At 36.5% G+C, this 21,344-nt stretch overlaps 1 protein-coding gene and 1 long non-coding RNA gene across 5 annotated transcripts in view; one reads left to right on the forward strand and one right to left on the reverse strand.

Moving 5' to 3' along the window:
- Window positions 1–21,344, reverse strand: part of LOC138709130 (serine-rich adhesin for platelets-like) — a 72,153-nt gene that overhangs the window by 43,627 nt on the left and 7,182 nt on the right. The window lies entirely within an intron of this gene.
- On the forward strand, window positions 90–6,253 carry LOC138709129 (uncharacterized). Its single transcript, XR_011334834.1, has 5 exons — window positions 90–248; window positions 349–599; window positions 859–984; window positions 1,201–1,408; window positions 2,957–6,253. It is a non-coding gene; the product is annotated as an uncharacterized lncRNA (long non-coding RNA).

A 21,344-nucleotide genomic window follows, 5' to 3' on the forward strand; every position in this document is an offset into this window, starting at 1 on the left:
ATCATGCATGAATTTTATGACATAACAATTTTTAAATTTTATGACATAACAATTTTTAGAAGTGTTATGTTATTGTTTGTTATTACAGCTTGGTTTTACTACAGCCACGAAAGTGATAACAAATTCACAGAAGGGGACCCCACTTGGGACACCAGGAAAACATAGACTACGTAAACATCCAGTGACTGATGCTGATGATTTTACGAAAGATGCAATTGCGAGATTTATTTATGACAAGTTACATAAAGGTAGGGAAGTTACAGGAATTATTGTGTTGATTTATGCAATGCAATTCTGATATTAGTCATATGTATAAAAATATGGCATAATTTTCATTTATTGTTACAGGGGAAGTACTAACAGCAGCAAAAGTTCTGGAACATATGAATGATGATTATGAAACATATTTATTTAGAGTATCCTTATCATAGGTGAAAAAAATTTTGAAAGAGATGAAATTTCTATGGAGCAAAGGGGATCCTTATACACATGTACGAGAAAGTGATGTTATTCGTTTTTAAGAGAATATATAAGAAATGTGGAGCGTGAGAACCCTAAACCCGTAGTATTCTTGGATGAGACTTGGATTTTTATGAATGGTAAATTTCAATGTATTGTGAGACATTGATTGAATTTTTTACTAACAAATAGGTTAACACTTATGTGGAATATGAAATTGCAATTAATATAGGCTACTAGTAATGAATTCAGGTGGGAACAACATGTTTTGCAATTAATAGTTTCATATTATAACTAGAGGTTAGTTATAAAATTCTTGAACGGTTTTCCTGTGTTTAAAATTTTTGTGTCTCTTAGAGTGTCAAAGTGAATTGCTTTTCTCTCTCTGTTTTTTTTAAGTAGGATCACCCACTTATTCATGAAATAAACCAGGTGAAGTTTCCAGTGACATGAATGGTGTTATTCGTAGACCAACAAATGAGGGTGGAAGATTAGATGCCGGAACGAAAGGTGGATTTATACTCAGTAAGTTATATTGATTTATATTTTACATAAATTTGGCAAGAGTAATTTTTTAAATCAGGGTACAAAAATATAAAAATTGGTGACTAAATAAAAACGTGGGAAAGCCTTTCACCAAAGAGGATCTCATGTCATGTTATGTTATGTTTTATTTTCTTTATTTAAATGCTGTGAATTCATGTGACGTAATTATATGCACAGGTATAATTTTTATTGCAGGTGCTGATTTAATTTTTTCATGCAATTGAAAGAAAAGTCAGGACTACCATAGTGCTATGAATAGCCCTGTAGTTGAGAAGTGGGTGCAAACACAGTTGTTGACCTGAGAATATTAGGGCAATGCGTTATTGCCATGGATAGTGCTGCATATCATAGCAGACTTGTGAAAAATCAGCCAACAACAAAATGGAGGAAAGAACAGCTACTGGTGATTGCAACTGAATATAATAGATTTGTTGTACTAAATGATAAGAGTTGATGGTGTGAAATCACCTTTTCACACCACCACCACCACCACCACCACCACCACCACCACCACCACCACCACCACCACCACCACCACCACCACCACCACCACCACCACCACCACCACCACCACCACCACCACCACCACCACCACCACCACCACCACCACCACCACCACCACCACCACCACCACCACCACCACCACCACCACCACCACCACCACCACCACCACCACCACCACCACCACCACCACCACCACCACCACCACCACCACCACCACCACCACCACCACCACCACCACCACCACCACCACCACCACCACCACCACCACCACCACCACCACCACCACCACCACCACCACCACCACCACCACCACCACCACCACCACCACCACCACCACCACCACCACCACCACCACCACCACCACCACCACCACCACCACCACCACCACCACCACCACCACCACCACCACCACCACCACCACCACCACCACCACCACCACCACCACCACCACCACCACCACCACCACCACCACCACCACCACCACCACCACCACCACCACCACCACCACCACCACCACCACCACCACCACCACCACCACCACCACCACCACCACCACCACCACCACCACCACCACCACCACCACCACCACCACCACCACCACCACCACCACCACCACCACCACCACCACCACCACCACCACCACCACCACCACCACCACCACCACCACCACCACCACCACCACCACCACCACCACCACCACCACCACCACCACCACCACCACCACCACCACCACCACCACCACCACCACCACCACCACCACCACCACCACCACCACCACCACCACCACCACCACCACCACCACCACCACCACCACCACCACCACCACCACCACCACCACCACCACCACCACCACCACCACCACCACCACCACCACCACCACCACCACCACCACCACCACCACCACCACCACCACCACCACCACCACCACCACCACCACCACCACCACCACCACCACCACCACCACCACCACCACCACCACCACCACCACCACCACCACCACCACCACCACCACCACCACCACCACCACCACCACCACCACCACCACCACCACCACCACCACCACCACCACCACCACCACCACCACCACCACCACCACCACCACCACCACCACCACCACCACCACCACCACCACCACCACCACCACCACCACCACCACCACCACCACCACCACCACCACCACCACCTCCACCACCTCCACCACCACCTCCACCACCACCACCACCACCACCACCACCACCACCACCACCACCACCACCACCACCACCACCACCACCACCACCACCACCACCACCACCACCACCACCACCACCACCACCACCACCACCACCACCACCACCACCACCACCACCACCACCACCACCACCACCACCACCACCACCACCACCACACCTGCTGCTCTTGTTTCTCATAATTAGGCATACTTATAGATGCTACTTTTTTCTTTCAGGTGAAATTGAATCTACATAAGAATCCTAAGACAACAGAGCCTTGCCAGTTACTGTTCTGAAGCGGCCTTGTCTTATGTGTTGTGTCTATATACAATTAATTCTTTCAGTTTTTTTCCCCTTTAATGTAATGAAGTTGTTGGTTGATTGATACCAAGTGTTCAGCAGTTGATGTCATTTGTTAACTTGCACTCCAATATTTAACCAGATGATTGAAAGCTGTGTAAAGTTAAACAGTCAAGACAATGATCCATATCTTCATTGAGATTTCAGAAATGGCATGGGGAGATTCTGAAATATCAGTTCTTTGTAAATATTTGAGACAATCATGGCCTATGATAATATGAGTACTGCCACTGTAGATTTTCATAGAAGTTCAGTTATTAAATTAGGTGTATTATTTTTACTATGTATTGTACTATATTTTTGTTTCGCTTAATTGATGAATTATATATGCTGTAAATTGAATAGTAGACAGTAGGCCTATAGCGTAACTGATGAATTGTATGTGCTGTAAATTAAATAGTAGGCTGTATACCACAAGTGATGAATTGTTTATGCTTGTAATGTGAAGTAATTTGCATGATATTTATTATCAATTTCTGTACATTTCAACTGATTGAATTGTTATACTTTTAAATTGAATTAACTTGCTTGCTATGTATTATATTTTATAGCTTAACTGATGAATAATTGTTTAGGTTTGTCAATTTAATAATCTGAGTGCCATGTACTTCATATTTTTAGTAGAGCCACCAATGTAGCTTAGTCGGTAGACTCGTTGGCCTGCAAATTCAGAGCTGCACTCAAGGGTAGGTTGGAGCCCCCATTTGATCTGATTAGTTGGTTTCTTCTGAGGATTTTCCTCCATCGTGGAGCGGATGCCGGATGGCCTATTGCAATTTTTTCATTTGCTTTAGAATCATTCCGATTTTTGTTACCACATTGTCATGTTCTGATCTTGTTATTCTTTTAACAGTGTGGTAAGATGCAGGTATAGATAACCTTACAGTAATTTTGCTACCTTTCAGCTACCTCATTACCTCCCACTCCATAAAGTTCATGGATCCACAGAAGTACCAGTCGTCGATGTAATTCGACCATTTTGCTTAAAATATTAAAACACTGTAAAATATTGAGATTTCATGCTGTTACGTCCAATACTGCAGCAAGAATATCTGATTTTGAATCTGATAGTATGACAGCCTTCTCAGATTTATGAAGTTGATACTGGAGATTTTGTAAGCTTAAAAGTGTATCTAAATTTTCGCTATCAAAATTAGTCAGTGTTTGAAGTTAGTTAGTTAGTTAGTTAGTTAGTGGTGTTTAAAAAGGGTGCGTCAGCTACTATGGCTATTTGCGCCCTTATCTAAAATCTTTCACTAAACACAAACACAATACAATAACCAGAATGTTTAAAAAACTAAAAAGCGTTGTCACGGTTAAAATGGGGCAAACAAGTGTTTGAATATAATTCCCTGTAAAAGGGAATATATTGGTATTGTACTACAACACCACTACATCTATGGCTTGGTAAACAGGATCCATCTATAAAAAATACTGTATGTAGTCACTCACTGACCAGATCATTTATCGTTTCTAATGATTTTTAAAATGTCTGGAGAAGTATAACATTTCTTAACATCATCTGTTAAAGTTATCTTATATACTATTCATTTTCAAATAACTTGGGATTGTGTTTTATTAGTAAAGTTTCCCTTAATTGAGCAAGTTTGAGTTCTCCAAGTAGAGTCAAAAAGTCTGTTGGGATTTTGGCTCAGTTTATTAATATTTGTGGACTGTGATTTTTTGTTCTAGACAACCATATTATCTGCAAATGACGAGATTATCATAAGATCTATTTCTTTAGTTAGACCATCGACATTAATATTGGAAAATGTATTCCTGAAAACAACAATGTGGGAAGCCCAGATGAATCTGTCTCTATTTACATATTTGTGTCACTGAATCAAATAATCAAGTCACTGACCCAGTGTAACACTTTATCATGGACACCCTAAGTTTGCAATTTCTTAAGTGATTTATATCTACAGAGCCATATGATCCTTGAAAATAAATTAAAATTGTTAAGGTGTTTTGTTTTCTGTTTAAAATATCTTCAATATCTTGACTAAAATTTAAAATCTGTCCATTTGTTGAATGCAATTCTCTAAAGTCAACCCAATAAGATGAAAGTTAGTTACTAGATTCCAGGAACCAATTCAATCTAAGAAATCATCTCTTCCATAATTTTGGCTATCATACTAGTAAGTGGTATCTGTCGATAACTCGAAAAGATATTAGTTGAATAATTGCTTTTCAAAATTGATGTTATGATAGATTTTCTCCAGACAGATATTGTATTTTAGATGAGATTACAAGATAAAAGTAGTGAGTTTGCTTGTTTGCCAACATGTTTAAGAAAATCAGCATGTGTATTGTCTGGACTTGGAGATGTTTTGGGTCTTATGTTATTAAATTAATAGTAATATTCAGTTCTTGATTAAATATTGTTATATAAAGTAGATTGTAGATTTAATATTTCTTTCAGTTTTTCCTTAATAGTCTGACGTACACAGATAAAACTAACAACCACACCACCAACTAATCTAATAGAAATTAAAATATAATTAAATGTAGAAAAAGTAATTAAAATTATAAATACACGTAATAAACCATAACCCCCTAATTTCAACAATATACTATTTTATTCCCTTTTACAGCTTGTAGATAATTATTAATTATAGTTATTACTTATTAGCATAATATTTATTGAACTTACTGGCTATTTCACTTCGTTTGAAAGATGTTATTGTGTACAAAAAGCATTTTTTGATGATCGTTTCATGCTGTATGTCGCGTATAAATCTATGATTTCTGGCCATCTGTTCTGTGTAATCCATCTTTTGTATAGAATTAATAAAATACTCTTTTGGTAGTAATTATTTTATTAATTGAGTATTTAATTTTCACCAGCTCACATTTCTTGAATCATTTGTTTTTTCTTATTTAAATTTAGGACACAAGAGCGAAAAAGAGACTTCACAGTTATGTATCATACATTTTTTCAATAACACACGTGGAGTTGCAGAAATAATAAGTGTAAGTGTAACATTATTAAGCAATTTACAAACAAATGAAATCTTTAAAAAGGTATCTAGAAGTGAAATTACTTATGGCTTTTAAGGACCAAAATTATTTTTGTAAGTTGATTTATTATTTCAGTTTTAGCCTAGTTGTATTATCCATTTCCTTACTAATTTCAAAAGATAATCAGAAGTTCATTCGAATTCCAACCAAAAGTCAATTGATTATTAATTTATCTACCTTTAGGAAGTACAGTATATTTACGCTGGAATCTTTGAAGTGAAGTGACAATAATTTAATTGGTCTTGAAACAGATTTGATTCTTGAATATTATATTATATACTATACTTTGTTGTACAGTTACGTCTAATAACCTATTAATGCTAATACTAATAATAATGTAAAGGAATAAAAGAATAGAACATAGCAATACATTTCTCATTATTATTGAAACTATTTAGAATAACCTTCCAACATTAAGGTAAAGTACGGTGAGTAAAGAAGTCATTCAGTACATAGGATCGTGATTTTACTGCATGTGGTGATATCTGGTAACAGTTGGCAATACTGACAAGGCGGAAATATTTGCTGTTTGGGAACTGAACTTACGTGATCCTCACTATAACTATAGAACAGTGGTGTCAAGGACGCATACAGTAGTGTACCACCAGACTCTCAGCACCTCTGCTGGAGTCATTGTACTGCAAGCACTAGTCTTCCAGTGGAATCGAAATGGTCCTGTCCAGGGCTACAGACTTGGATATGGACACCTCACCAATTAAATAGAGACTTGGATATGGACACCTCACCAATTAAATAGGGCCTATTTCGATCCTGAGTGTGAAAAATTTGACACTCAGGTAAAATGTTTGTTATAGCAACAAGTGCTACAGGTCTTTAAGTTCAACTTAACCCCTTACCGCATTCTGGGACAGATATGGTACATACCGGTTTTATATTCATATAATTTATAATATAAGCATATAATATTTCAAACTGCATACTGGGACAGATATGACACACTGTCTAGAATTGGATTTGACCATATGTGACATCAGTTAAGAAAGAAAGAATTACTTAAGTTATTTTAATATTGAACTGGTCTGTGCAAGACTGTCCCATGCGGTAAGGGGTTAAAGAAAACACTGTATACCAATAAACGTACTAAACGCAAACTATAAAAATATCATAGGCAACAAAAGAAATGGTCTATTAGGACAACTGGAATGAAATGTTCCAAGGTAAGTAACGATGTCCTGATATTTATATTCCAATACTTTTGCAGGACACTAGTAACGAATGTTGATCATAAGCACTTTTCAGAACTAGTTATAAAATATCATACAGAAGTTGCCCACTGAAAAAGATGATTACATTAAGAAGTGTATTAGAAATGTGACTAAAAATATTTGGTCTTCAGGATCATACAAGTTCGATTATTTGCTTATCGAGAAACACTACTGCAGAACAGATACAAGATATTGCATTGAATGTTAAATGTTAACAAATGATTCGGAAAAAAAAACCCTATTATTTACTCGTGTTGAATAAAAAATTAAAACATGAAAAATTTAGCTTAAAACAGGAAAGTACCTGTTTCTGTTTCTGAATACTATATTAGAAATAATAATAATAAAACAAGCGACAAATAAAAATACATTATTTAATGTACAGTACAACCTCATTAATACGGACCCCGATAAGCCGGACTTCGCTTAATATGGACAAAAAAAAAAAAAGACGAGTTTGAAAAAATTGAAGAATCTTGTTTTAAGACTTAATTTTATACATTAAAACTATGGCATTACAATATTACACCTACAGTATTAAAAATAAAGAAAATCCATCAAATTTGCATTAAAGTAATTAAACTACGGTATACAAACAAATGCTATTATCGATTACATAAAGGTTTAAAAGGCAAAAGTGTGAATTTAGGTTTAAAGTATAGTGCTTTACATTTTACTGTACTGTATAGTGTATTTAGGCCTATGCCCTTTAAATACACCATAACAAAGATGTTTTGTTGTAATAAACGAAGTTTTAATGCACTTTGTACTGTTTTCTTAGCTTATTTCAGTTAATTCGGACTTCTGTTAAACCGGTCAACTTATCCCCCCAGTTAGTCCAGTTTAACGAGACTTTACTGTACATTAGGTTCTGAGAATAATCGTGATTTGTAAAGTATTACAGGAAAGATTAAAAAAAAAAAAAAAAGGTAGTTTCGTATTTCAAATTCATACATTCTGAAATTATTGTGTAATATGGTACCAATTCTACTTAAAAAAATAATAATATGAACATGTGTATTCGCAGAACTGCATGCATTGTATTTTCATCTGACATAATTAGGAACATAAAATCCAGACGTTTGAGATGGGCAGGACATGTAACACGTATGGGCGAATCCTGAAATGCATATAGAGTGTTAATTGGGAGTCTGGAGGGGAAAAAGACCTTTAGGGAGGCCAAGACATAGATGGGAGGATAATATAAAAATGGATTTGAGGGAGGTGGGATATGATGGTAGAGCTGAATTAATCTTGCACACGATAGGGACTGATGGCGGGCTTATGTGAGGATGGCAATGAACCTGCAGGTTCCTTAAAAGCCATTTGTAGTAGTAGTAATATGAACATGTTCATTAAATACTTGCAGCATATAAGCATCTCTCAAATGTTTATTAAATACTTGCAGCATATAAGCATCTCTCAATTTTATTGCATTAAAATACATGTGGAACTTGGATATAGCAACCAAGGTTAGTGAGACATCTTGCATCTCAACTACAGTGACAATCATTAAGAAGTACAGCTTTTATCTGTAGTAAACAAATGTGATTTATTACGTTTATAATGACAATAAGCAACTCGATTATAGTGACTTTAGCAACAGTATAAATTGTTTAAAAATGCATGTTCCACATACATTAAACAAAAGCTGTAAATGAATTTGCAAGTACACGGTATGTCATTGATGACCAGTCTCATTTTCACTTACAGTGACAAAAGCATTTTACAGGCCAAAACTGGATTTCTAAGAAAAAAAGGGTTGTCCTACATTAAATAGAGATTGTCATTCAAGGGAATTCGCAGGCAGCCAGTGATGTCATTACAACCAAGCCATTGTAACTATGCACCTGACAGCTCTATATTATGTTGATAGCAAGAGACGCAACATTGCCAAAATGATCACAACACAACAGTTATCTCGCTAGCTCTTTGCAGCACCAATTCTTACACCTATTTAATGCTACACCTTTACATAAAGAAATCTCACTTCTTGAGTTATCATTCTCAGAACATCTTTTTTGCGACATTTCACAGCAGCATTACAAAGTATTTATAACACCAACACACAAATTATACACGAGGTAGTAACACTATGTTATACAACTTGCAGCAAGGTGACAACACAGAAGTGCTCCACATGGCAGCAATAGCTGATAAAAAAATGCAACTTTCTGATTGGTTCAGAAGGCTACAATGCAGAATTCTTAAAATAACAACTATCAACTGTATAGTTACAATGGCTTGGGTTTTTAGTTACTGTGACAATATAATTTTGTAGTCAAGAACTGGAATCCTAAGAAAAGAGGGTGTAGTATGGGGTAAGCTAGACTCTTTCTTTTGTCATCCTAACATACCTTTACAAACAATAGCATGCCAAGTTGTGTACCATATCAGTTCAGGCTGTAACTTCAGACATTCACTTCGCAAACTGTACAATGGAGTAAGGTGCAAAGAAAAAGAAAGTTTTCATTTAATATATAAGTTAAAGTTAATGTTATGAAACAAATCGATAGTATAAAAAGAAAGCTTGTGTGTGCCATAGATTTGATTTGGAATGATTTACTGATGCAGTATTTTGCAAAACTGAAGCAGAAAAAAAAATTACACATTTCTTCAACCCACATTCTTAATTGTGAATAGGCTACTGTATGTTATAGTATTTTACTATGTATTTCACTATTTTTCACAATTATTTTTGTTTCTCAAAATAATAAAAGAGAAAACAGTGTAAAGTATTTTAAGAAGTTGTAGTAGGCTACTGTAGGTCTATAAAATATAGCAGCATACAAAATATGTAATATTATTAATTATTTCTCTCAATCAAAGAATTGTATTCCAATGGATACCATCCCATGGTGGAATCCTGGGAAACGAGAATGCAGATGCTTTAGCAAAGAAAGGCAGCATTGCTACTTACAGACCTGTTACTAAATCTACATATTACTCTGTGAAACTTACTTACTTACAAATGGCTTTTAAGGAACCCGAAGGTTCATTGCCGCCCTCACATAAGCCCGCCCGCGGTCCCTATCCTGTGCAAGATTAATCCAGTCTCTATCATCATACCCCACCTCCCTCAAATCCATTTTAATATTATCCTCCCATCTACGTCTCGGCCTCCCTAAAGGTCTTTTTCCCTCCGGTCTCCCAACTAACACTCTATATGCATTTCTGGATTCGCCCATACGTGCTACATGCCCTGCCCATCTCAAACGTCTCGATTTTATGTTCCTAATTATGTCAGGTGAAGAATACAATGCGTGCAGTTCTGTGTTGTGTAACCTTCTCCATTCTCCTGTAACTTCATCCCGCTTAGCCCCAAATATTTTCCTTAGCACCTTATTCTCAAACACCCTGAACCTATGTTCCTCTCTCAGAGTGAGAGTCCAAGTTTCACAACCATACAGAAGAACCGGTAATATAACTGTTTTATAAATTCTAACTTTCAGATTTTTGGACAGCAGACTGGATGATAAGAGCTTCTCAACCGAATAATAACACGCATTTCCCATATTTATTCTGCGTTTAATTTCCTCCCGAGTGTCATTTATATTTGTTACTGTTGCTCCAAGATATTTGAATTTTTCCACCTCTTCGAAGGATAAATCTCCAATTTTTATATTTCCATTTCGTACAATATTCTGGTCACGAGACATAATCATATACTTTGTCTTTTCGGGATTTACTTCCAAACCGATCGCTCTACTTGCTTCAAGTAAAATTTCCGTTTTTCCCTAATCGTTTGTGTATTTTCTCCTAACATATTCACGTCATCCGCATAGACAAGAAGCTGATGTAACCCGTTCAATTCCAAACCCTGCCTGTTATCCTGAACTTTCCTAATGGCATATTCTAGAGCGAAGTTAAAAAGTAAAGGTGATAGTGCATCTCCCTGCTTTAGCCCACAGTGAATTGGAAAGGCATCAGATAGAAACTGACCTATACGGACTCTGCTGTATGTTTCACTGAGACACATTTTAATTAATCGAACTAGTTTCTTGGGAATACCAAATTCAATAAGAATATCATATAATACTTCCCTCTTAACCGTGTCATAAGCCTTTTTGAAATCTATGAATAACTGATGTACTGTACCCTTATACTCCCATTTTTTCTCCATTATCTGTCGAATACAAAAAATCTGATCAATAGTCGATCTATTACGCCGAAAACCGCACTGATGATCCCCAATAATTTCATCTACGTACGGAGTTAATCTTCTCAAAAGAATATTGGACAAAATTTTGTACGACGTCAACAAAAGTGATATTCCTCGAAAGTTACCACAGTTGGTTTTGTCCCCCTTTTTAAAAATAGGTACAATTATGGACTCCTTCCATTGTTCTGGTACAATTTCCTTTTCCCAAATAGCAAGTACAAGTTTATAAATTTCGCTATATAATGCACTCCCACCCTCTTGTATTAATTCTGCTGGAATTTGATCGATACCTGGAGACTTGTACTTTTTCAGATTTTCTATCGCAATTTCGACTTCTGAAAGCGTGGGTTCGGGTATAAATGGCTCAGCAGTTTGTATTTCAATTTCGTCCCGATCATTTCTATTTGGCCTATGTACATTTAGTAGTTGCGCAAAATAGTTTTTCCATCTGTTTAGGATTGATGGAGAGTCTGCAAGCAAGTCACCATTCTCATCCTTGATCACGTTTACCCTTTGCTGATATCCGTTCTTAAATTCCTTTATACCCTTATATAAATCTCGAATGTTTTTATTCTTACTATTTGTTTCTACCTCATTCAGTTTTTCCTTCAAGTAACCTCTCTTTTTAATCCTAAGTGTACGACTTGCTTCCCGTCTTTCATTGAAATAATTATCTCTCTTCTCCTCAACTGGATCCTGTAAGAATTTCAATTTTGCCTGTTTCCTTCTTTCTACTACCATGCAACAATCTTCATCAAACCACGGTTTCTTTTTCTTAGTTTCATAATAACCTATACTCTGTTCAGCTGCAATTTTGATATTGTCTCGGATATTTTCCCACATGCTATTAACATCTAACTCTTTGTCAACTTCGTCGGAACTTGCTAATACGGCAAACCTATTTGAAATTTCGACCTGATAATGTTGCTTAGTTTCCTCGTCCTTTAATTTCAAAATATTGAATTTAGTAATATTAACTTGTTGCTCTACTCGCTTGGCTACTGATAATCTTTCTCTTAATTTTCCAATCACCAAATAATGGTCAGAATTACAGTCTGCACCCCTGAAAGTTCGAATATCTACTATACTAGTATGTCTCCGTTTATCTATCAAGATGTGATCTATTTGGTTGTGTGTCAATCCATCTGGAGAAGTCCAAGTATATTTATGTATATCCTTATGGGGGAATGTTGTACTTTTGACAATTAAATTTTTCGATGTGGCAAAGTTGACTAATCTAACTCCATTGTCACTACTAATTGCGTGTAGGCTCTCTTTTCCAATAGTTGGTCTAAAAATATCCTCCCGTCCTACTTTAGCATTGAAATCCCCCAATAAAATTTTCATGTGATATCTAGGTAACTGATCAAAAGTCTGTTCCAATTCCTCATAGAAGCTATCCTTTATATGGTCGTCTTTCTCTTCTGTAGGGGCGTGAGCATTTATAACTATGATGTCGCACCATCTACCCTTAAGTACTAAATATGATAACCTGTCACTGATAAATTCGACCTTTTTTACTGCTGATTTTATTCTTTTATGAACAAAGAATCCTGTTCCTAATTGGTGATTATTGTTTCCTTCCCCATAATACAACAAGTAATCTCCTATTTGTGATATGCCATTCCCATCTAACCTAACCTCTTGTACTCCTACGAAGTCTATTCTATATCTAGCTAGTTCTTTTGCTACTAATGTTACCCCTCCTGTTCTATAAAGACTAGTTACGTTCCAAGTGCCAAATCTCAAATCCTTATTCCTTTGCTGTGGTCGTGCCGGAGAATCAGTCCTATTCCGAGGCTTATTATAGGGATACGTAACAAGCTGTTTTTTACGGTGATGGGTTGTTAGCCCTTCGCCCAACCCCCAAGCTGGAGGACCACCCCTTATCGGCTGTCCACGACTGCTTATTCAATATATTCGCAGCTACCCTCCATATCTGGAGGCCGTCTCCTCTATCCGCAACCTGAGGACGCGCCATGCCGTGGTGATTACTCTGTGAAAAGATTTATTAAATCTACAGACTTAGACTTCAACAAACAAAATTTGATAACACAATCTCAAGGGAAAAAATGGAACTCTCTACATCATAATCCACAGTTAATTCCCGATTTACCACGAAAATTGTCTGTAGCTGCATTTAGATTGGCAACAGGCCATGGCTGTTTGGCCAAACACCTGCATAGAATTGGAATATATCAGTCCCCTAACTGCCCATTGTGCAACTCAAACCAAGAAGTGGATTCGGAACACCTCAAAATCTGTGCTTCAGTGGCTGGCCATGATAATATCTTTGAAAAATATTGGAGTGCAAGAGGTCAAATGACTTTACCGTCAAATGCCTGGCATTAGAAAACAACAACAACATTAATTATTTCTTCTCTGAATTTTATTTTCTGTATCCATTTATTTTTATTATACCAACACTAGTTTACTTCAACATAATTTCTTTATATTAGGGGCAGAAAGAATAGGTGGGTTTCTGGAAGTGCAAAAGAACACTCCAAGCCACACCTTCTAAAGTTACAGCCTGTGTACCTGAAACTTCCTATTGCTCCATCTAAATGTCAATTATTAATAAGTGCTCCTATGTGTGATTTTTTTTTTTTCATATACGAATAACATAAGTAGGGAAGAAATTGTTGATAGAGTTGTAGTAAATTTAAAATAATGGTTCTGAAGTGGCTAGTGATGGTGGTGATGAGTTTTGAGATCATTTTTGATGCGATTATACCAATCTTCTTCATAATCTGATTTAGTGAATAGATTACTTTACATTTAGTGTGATGCTGAAGGTAATGATGTTGCTGATAAGAATACTAATGAATATGATATTATTTTTTTGTATAAGTAAAATTACTTTCAGTGTGCAGGATTAATATAAGATCTGTGCTACACAATTATTATTTATTATCAAATGTATAAATGAAGATGAAAGTATTAATAATACCCAATATTCTTCTGATTTTTAATTTCAGATATAAAATGTGAAAATTAATTAATGGATTTTGATAACATTTCATTCAATGTTGTCCTCTTCTTGTCAGGAAGAAAAATAGCATAAGTTTATATAAATTAGGCAAGTAAGGATGTATGTTTAGTTATTGTTTTAAAATATTGTGGATTTTCTTTACTTTGAAAATAATGTTACTGTAATAATTACCTATAGTGTGTTTTGAAAACTAAACAAAGGTGCCAGCCAAAAGAGGTTGGATCCCATTACAGTGGATATCTTCATACAGAATACTGTTTGGGACTTGACCATTCAAAGCTGGTTTTGAGGTGAAACAAGAGTCTGTTAGGATGAGAGATAGTGTTAAGGAGTAATATGGAAGCTGTTTCTTTTTATTGTCCCTTCAGTGACACTATAACCAAGTTCACCTGTATAAGCACAATGCTTTAATTAAATATACGATTATGTATATTATTTCTTGAAATTACAGTTCGTGAAGTCAAACTAAATGAACTACACTTGTACATACGAAAGACTTGGTATGTGATTGTTATTTGTTTGTGCATACAGCCATGCTGTATCCTTAATTTCCCCAGTACTATGAATGCTACAGTCACTTGCTTGTAGCATTGATGTTGATATCCTGCTCTAGAGCTTTCCCGAAAAAAAAAAAAATTGTAGTAAGAATCAGATTACCCAATGGACATAACTGTTTAAGTCAACCATCACTGCAAGACAGGAATCGAAAAGTTTATCAACTGTATTCTAGGCAAAGTCCAGTCCAGATGCAACAGCTTACTTGACGTTTTACTTGCACATGCTTTTAGTTGCAAGTAAGGAGCATGTGGACCATAAAACTGAGTGATTTTTAGAACTGAAGGAAAACTGAACACTGAGCAGGAGGCATTCGGTTCTAAAAATCGCTCAGTTTTACAGTCAACACACTCCTTCTTACTTGCAACTAAAAGCATGTGCAAGCAAAATATCAAGTAAGCTGTTGCATCTGGACCAGTCTTAAGCACAATGTCGCAATGGAGCTCACCAAACATCATAAATTCTTAGAATCACATTGTGAAGTCGTAATCAGTAGTCTAATGGTTACAATACTAGCCACTGGATCCAAGCTTAGAGGTTTCTAACCCAACTCAGGGAGATAAAATTCTTAACATGACTTATACCAGGAAGGAAGTGAAGCAGGGATCACATGTGTTAGATTTATAGTACATAAAAGAATCCTATCCCTGATAGAGGGCTCCAGGAAAATTATGTAGCCCATTTCTCGCCACAATGAATTTCGACACTGAGACCCTCTATACTGTGCAACCACATTAAAATATGCGTGAGATACATGCGAGATTACTAATCAGATGTGTCTCTTGCATGGACTTTGCGACAGTGTACAGTCTATACAGGTATTCTTTCTTCTAGTATGTGATGTATACTTGTTAGTATTGTGAAGGCTTCGAAAGAAAACATGACACAAATAAATAATTAGATCTACTACTCAAAGCAAGAGTACTGAAATAGTTAGAAATATAATAAAGTATTTTCATGAAGAAAAGTCAACTGAAAAATTAAAAGTATCCCATTGCCATGATACAAATGCACTGCTGCTACTGAAAAGTCTGAACCTACAATTCGTAAAATAAGAAATTAATCAAAATTAACAAATATTCATGATGAGAACCAAGTAATCACGTTTTCAACATCATAATATCACTGTAAAAAAAAAAAAAAGACACTAATATTAAAACGTGTGCTACCAACTTTGAAACAAGTTAATATCAACTTCTGTGGAGAAAGGGAATTTTTAAGAAAATGAAAAAGGCTGGCTTCGGAATTAAGAAATTTAAGCATATATTCTTAATGGAGAGAGGTAACATAGTGGTCGAGAGCCCAATACCTCAGAAATATCAGAAAAACCAAGTTCCAATGGCATGAAGAAACCCATCATAAAACTGTTACTGTAGGTCTACTCTGACAAGTTTCTAAAAAATGTGTGCAGCACCAATGCGCATCAGTCACATGACTTGGACATCTGGTAGTGGAAGCATGAAAGAATAGGAAATGAATAATTTGATTGGTGGTTGTATGGCAAGGCATGTCTTATTAAAGGGCAATATTTTCTGCCTGTATAATAAAGGAAAAATGATGTAACCATGCAAATAAAATTGAAAATAAGTATTAACAATTCAAAGGGTTGATCGATGACATTGTGAATAGTGACACAAGAAGCAACTGTAGTGGCAGTCTGAGTGTACTGACAAAGACTCCAATCTTGATGATACGAACAATGCTTTCAGACAAACCTGTCCCCTCTGCCTTGTATGATGAACTTAAATACAGCAAACCTCTCCTACATAGACATTTGAGGAGATTTACTTTTTGTCCATAATAGGGAGGGGAGTGTTTATTGAAGATGAATTTGAATTACTGTACAGACATACACAGTATTACTTGATATGAACAAGAAACACAATTTGCAATTCTGAACTTATTAAAGTAAAATGTTATTTACTAAAAGTACATTGGTAGTGTACAGGTTGCATGCAGAAAGATGTCAAATACACTCCCTTTCATGCTCCCTGGGAGTTAAGGAATGTAAGTGGTACAAGTGAAACAAATAAAAAGGACGTCTCAAAACCACAAACTTCTCTTTGTTTTAATTTGTAGCTATAACTTCCATGAAATTATATTATACACCGTGTTCCGCTTATAGGGATCGAGAAATAAATGCTCACTATTTAAAATCAGATGAAGATATCGTTCTGATTTATATCTGACAAGATGCAGAAACTGTCCAAGTTTATGCACCAATGGTTTAAAAACAGTTGCATGTTCATATGCATGTGTACTAATGTTTATCATGCAAACAAGTCTGGCACCATTCAGTAAAACATTCCGTCATTAGACCATTCTTCTTCATCGAGGCAACAGTCACAGGGAATATGTATCTGGACATGTTGCAGAACTTTTGTTGTTGACCAACTCCTTCCAGAATCGCGTTTTCAACAACATGGGGCTTCACCCCATTACTATGGAGCAGTGTGTGGATTCTTGAATGCAAACTTTCCCAATAGGTTGATCGGAAGAGGAGAACCCTTGCCTGGCCACCCAGGTCAACCAACTTGACGCCCATTGACCTTCCTCTGGGACTTTGTGACAAGTGTTTGTACCAATGTGATACAGTTGGCACTTTGGAAAAACTTAGACAATGCATTATAAATGCAGCTGCGCTAATAACCCCACAAATGTTATGGAACACTTGGCAGAAGGTTGAGTACCTTTTAAATGTCTTCAGGGTAGCTTGATGCACACAAACAGAGTTGCACTGATCATTCTTCGAAACTCGGATAGTTTTTACATCAAGTTATACAAAATATTATGTCATAAACCCATAATTTATACTTTAAATTAGCATTTATTTCTCGATCCCTTTAAGTGGGACACAGTGTATATTATAAAATTTTCATGTGATACCTAGATAACTGAGCAAAAGTATGTTCCAATTCCTCATAGAAGCTATCCTTTATATAGTCGTCTTTCTTTTCTGTAGGGGCGTAAGCATTTATAACTATGATATCGCACCATCTACTCTTAAGTACTAAATACAATAACCTGTCACTGATAAATTCGACCTTTTTTACTGTTGATTTTATTTTTTTATGGATAAAGAATCCTAAGTAAGGTTGTTAGCAGTATACGAGATTATAAATTTTATTAGACAATGAGCTTTCACCCCCTTGTATTAATTCCGCTGGAATTTGATCAATACCTGCAGACTTACATTTTCAGATTTTCTATCACAATTTCGACTTCAGAAAGTGTGGATTCAGGTATAAATGGCTGAGCAGTTTGTATTTCAATTTTGTCCCGATCATTTCTATTTGGCCTATGTACATTTAGTAGTTGCCCAAAATAGTTTTCCCATCTATACAGGATTGAATGAGTGACTGCAAGCAAGTCACCATTCTCATGAGGAATAATAATTGTTCTTTATGGTTGTGAAACTTGGACTCTCACTTTAAGAGAGGAACAGACATTAAGGGTGTTTGAGGATAAGGTGCTTAGGAAAATATTGGGGGCTAAGACGGATGAAGTTACAGAAGAATGGAGAAAGTTACACAATGCAGAACTGCACGCGTTGTATTCTTCACCTGACATAATTAAGAACATTAAATCCAGACATTTGAGATGGACAGGGCATGTAGCACATATGGGCAAATCAAGAAATGCATATAGAGTGTTAGTTGGGAAGCTGGTGGGGAAAAAACCTTTGGGAAGGCCGAGACGTAGATGGGAAATAATATTAAAATGGATTTTAGGGAGGTGGGATATGATTGTAGATACGGGATTAATCTTGCTCAGAATAGGGACCGATGGCGGGCTTATGTGAGGGCAGCAATGAACCTCCAGGTTCCTTAAAAGCCATAAGTAAGGAAGTTAGTAACTTGCATGACAGCTTTATCCCAATTAAGCACAATAAAAGACTCACTTTTAAGTTCATAGTCCTTAACTACCTTGTGCACGAGTGAAAGGATGAGAATATCTTCTCTTTCTAAAATTTTTTGAGGAGTTAAAATGCAAACAGAATAACATGAATTTAACTTTAAATTGCAACGTCTGGTTGTATGCACATTTGATTGATATGAACTAAGTGTCTATAACTGAGAAATAAATTATGTTCAGTAGAAATAAAAATAGTGTTTGTATTTATCTTGCAGGTTATTGGTTTGAAAGAGGTAATTATATATGATATTCCATATCCCTTTCACTGAGGATTTTATAACTTTGTCCATTGTAAGAGGATCCAGTTTAAAGAGGTTTGTTTCACTGTAGGCTTTCTGAGTTTCGTAAGAATATTTTTACTAACAATTGTTGGACAAATTATTGTTGGACTATATTACTCTCTCCAGTCAGCAACTGGAAATCAAGCCGAGTGGACGTACTGTCATGCTACAAATTGCAGAATCAACATAGAGAGAGTGATGCTCTAAGCTAATGTAAAAAAGGATCGTCAGACAATAGGAACAACAGTAGACGAAAGTAAAATGGCTGTGGATTTGTATGTATATAGATCAAGAATTGAAAAGTTCAGCATAAAAAGAGTTAAAGAAGAGAGAAGATGGGAGTGCGGAGAGAAGAAAGAATTAAAATGGGCAATTGCAGCATCATAGTGATGATATTAATGGGAGGAATTGAAGTGAATCTGGGGCCAACAAGTGTGAAGAGCAAAGTGATGTAAGAATTAATTAAAGAAGAAATGAATCAGGAAATAAAACTGCAGTTACAGAAGTTCAGTCAGACAATAACAAATTTGGAGACAAACATTGAGAACAATAAGTCACTTTTCATAAAAATGAGTTGAATGTTTACACTCTATACCAGGAATCAGTTCCATTTCACCCAAGTTCCAGTTCGCCATTCCCTAAAAATGGTCCTGCCCATACTCTTACCAGGAATCAAATCAAGGTTTGCTATTTTAATTACATAATATTATCATTCTTATTACTCCACTTACTCAACTTCAAAACTGCGGTAAAATAATAAAATAATCTCTTGCTTTTATCTAGATTTTATGCTGTAATAACAGATACTAATTCCAGATAAGATTTAATTGACATAACTAAATTATTCTATACATTTAACATATAACAATAAACTGGTCTCAGAATTTATGAGTTTTTAGGCTTTCATGGCGACTCATCAGAATTAGGTTTTTGGGTATTCCACTGTGTCCTGGAACTTGACATTTCCAACGTTTTGAAACTACTCACAGGTTCCATGATCAAGGCATACAGGTAAGACCAGAGGCGGTAGAGCCCGATCGCAAATTCGTGGCATCTGTGCAAAAGACGAACTGGCATCCACTTACATGGACTCGCCCAAGAGTCTTGCTGGGTGGGGAATTTGAACAGTACACTCTATGAGTAAGCAATCGGCCCGCACACACAGAACCCTCCACTCCGAAGCCTCAGAAGAAGTTCATGCATGCTGGTGCCACGAGTTTCTGATCGGGCTCTACTTACTTTGTTGGGCTCGTTATACCAGGTTAATCCAGATGCAACATTGGCATGGCTTGGCCAGCACTGATTGATTATAAAGAATCACGATATCTATGTAAATCCATGATTAAACTTTCTGTTCATTTAATCATAAAGTCCTGAAACGTTTCTAAATACGTTTTGTTAATTGTAAGTCGCGTGATGGGGCATATACAATGCACATACTGCAGTCCCTGCAGCCAGTAGCCTGCCTGTGCTGGCTGTGTGCATGAAGTCGATTGAGTGTAAAACGTACTGATTCTCTTGCGTTTGTTTGTACTGGTACTTTGTAGGTACATTGTGTACGTGTATATGAATGCAATAAAAAGTTTTGATTACGTCTGGTGATAATAATAATTTAATTCAACAACAAAAGCTAAATACAGTAATTTATCTAAAGCAACACGGGATCATGATGTTGCTATTGCACATATTCATGCTTCTAACGCACTCGCAACTTTGGAACTGTGCATATTGAAACTGAGCTAAGTGACCAAACACAACAAAGTATTATTCTACATAATGAAAAGGTAACACACAATAGAGACATTCTGAAAAGGTTTATAAACACCATTTGTTTACTTGCAAAGCTGGAACTTTCATTTAGAGAAAACGGTGAGTCGAAAATGTCCAACAACTGCGGTAATTATTCAGAACTTTTGGACTACACCGCCCAGTACGACCCTCTTCTAAAAAATCATTTGGAGACATCTACAGTATTCAAAGATGTATCAAATCGTATTCAAAATGATTTAATTGAATCTGTTGCCAGTGCACTTAATAAGAAAATTAAATAGCAATTACAGAAATCTGATTTTTTTTGCCATATTAGCTGATGAGACAATTCACATCTCG

This window comes from Periplaneta americana, chromosome 11, assembly GCF_040183065.1.
Source record: "Periplaneta americana isolate PAMFEO1 chromosome 11, P.americana_PAMFEO1_priV1, whole genome shotgun sequence".
NCBI lineage: Eukaryota > Metazoa > Arthropoda > Insecta > Blattodea > Blattidae > Periplaneta > Periplaneta americana.